This window comes from Penaeus chinensis, chromosome 41 (genome assembly GCF_019202785.1).
Source record: "Penaeus chinensis breed Huanghai No. 1 chromosome 41, ASM1920278v2, whole genome shotgun sequence".
Lineage (NCBI taxonomy): Eukaryota > Metazoa > Arthropoda > Malacostraca > Decapoda > Penaeidae > Penaeus > Penaeus chinensis.
This window is the reverse complement of record NC_061859.1, coordinates 5,323,443-5,325,942: the sequence shown is the minus strand read 5'-3', so window position 1 is coordinate 5,325,942 and position 2,500 is coordinate 5,323,443.

Sequence of the window (2,500 nt, the reverse complement as noted above, 5' to 3'; positions counted from 1 at the left end):
ACAATTATCTTCCACAAAAAATAGAAAAATAGATTGCCTTCGAAATATAAATGCAAGCTAATACTCATAATAATATCCCGAAAAATGCACAAAATGTTATCATCATTTGAACTATTATGATAATGATGATGGCATTATAATCACATTACTAATAATGACGTACTAATGATAATAAATAATTAAAACACTGATAATGGTAATAGCAATACTTATGATAATCTTTATTACAGTACTGGTAATAATAAAACCTGGAAACCGTGTGAAGAATAAAGATGATAAGGTTGCTTTCTAAGAATCCAGTTGCGAACAATTGTTACCTCCTTTTTGTCTAGAAACCCGCCTCTCAAGGCAAGAAAACCCCAGAGGTCATTGACAGCTCAGAAGCTCCAACAGCCGGTACAGAAATACCATCTTAAAGCAGCCTAGTTGCTCTGTCTTAAGATCTATTATTAAGAACGTATAAGCTTAACCAGGCAGTTATCCCGATCACATTCAATCGGGAGTGTTATAATATTTAGTCATTGCCTTTAACTTGGTTTTAGGATTCCTTTGGTAGAGGAAGTTCGAAATGCTGGGCCATTCGTAGTGTCTACAAATTCAGCATAAAAAAGGTCTTGTATTTCTTATGGATGTAGAGAAATCAATCAAGCACCTAGGGACCTACAAGGAGGTAAGGATGTTTTTTTTTTATTCTTTATGAATGCAACCTCTCTCCCTTGGCATAGTCCATCGGAAGGAGAGGAAAACAAAATCTTCGTTTATTTCATGCACACTACCCATGCGCTTGAAAGTGAAAACGTCTGAAAGAAGCAGGAAATACGGTTGGTCAGAAGTATGGTGACTTGGCTGTGAACCATTGCACAGTTTCTTAGAGTTTTCTACAAAAGAGAAAGAAAAAAAAATCCACATGAGAAGTATCGTAAGACCATCTGTCGTGGTCTGTTCTCGTGATCTCTCTCGCCTCATATAACAGAAAAGTCCTATGTTTCTTATCTTACAGTAACACTGCCATCAGCCGGGTCTACAGCCGTGACAATGACGAAGAAACCTTAAAACACGCTAAATTAACCCTTATTGCTCGTAAACAATTCCCATGCTGTTATTCTGATGTGTATAATTATGTCTTGTTTATAATCAAACTATTTTGTCTCACTTAGTATGTTCTCGCTATTATTTTCGATATTCAAATATCTGTCTCCTTATCAAGAAGCTTTTAAGTCTTGTAAACACCATAACTCTCTTCTCACACACAACTGTATACAAGGTACCCTTGTTTCTTCATCATGAAACCATCATGTGACCATACGTATCAGAATTTATGTTCATTCAAATTCTCTCATGTTTTTCATTATGAAATGTTTCAAAACGAAGTTAGTTCATGACAATTTCAGAGCAGTTGAGACACCGCACGCCCTCGCGGGAATGGCAAGATACCCTCCCTGGGAGCCTCTGCCTTGCCTGTCCTCTGTACTCCAGCTACCATACTCCGGTGGCAATAAAGTTTAGAAACTGCGACAACTTTAACTCTACACCCAAGAATCAAAGTATTATCACAGAGGAACACAAACTCACCACAGCATTACATTGGTGACAGACTAGTGGGGTACACTTCCTGCTATACATTACACCATCTTCTACTTAACAATAGGTGAATAAAACATCAATAACCACTCTAGTTACATAGACACTCGCACATTCAGTAAAAATTGCTATTGCGGTTTGTTTACAACTACGGGATGCCAGGTGTCTCCAAAGTCACCCAGACGAACAGTAAAGAAAAAATGTATCAATATTTAACCGTACGCTCAGTAATTTATACTAATAATTCACATGGCCTACTGCTATGTCCCACGTACCCTGTGGAATAAAAAAAAAAAAAAAAAAAAAATCAATTACAAACTGGCCAAGCAAAACACTAAACCACATGGTTTGATCAGTTAACAGAATAACCTTGACGAATATGGTCTCTTAGAGAAACTTAAAAAATAAGTTTCTCTATCAACACGCCCGTTATCACATCTCTATGGTCATTGATGCGTATATATATATGTATGATGTGATATAAATGATAGATAAATCTATATGAAAATCTGTGCTACTGGTGATTAGGATGGTAACTGAAATGAAAAAAAAAAAAATGATAAATGCAGACATTAGGAAAACACACACACACACACAGAGGGAGGGAGAAAGAGAGAGAGAGAAAGAGAGAGAGAGAGAGAGAGAGAGAGAGAGAGAAAGAGAGAGGGGGGGGGGTGAGAGTGAGTGTGAGAGTGAGTGAGAGAGAGAGAGAGAGAGAGAGAGAGAGAGAGAGAGAGAGAGAGAGAGAGAGAGAGAGAGAGAGAGAGAGAGAGAGAGAGAGAGAGAGAGAGAGAGAGAGAGAGAGGAGGGGGGGAGTGAGAGTGAGTGAGTGAATGAGAGTGAGAGTGAGAGTGAGAGTGAGAGTGAGAGAGAGAGAGAGTGAGAGAGAGAGAGAGAGAGAGAGAGAGAGAGAGAGAGA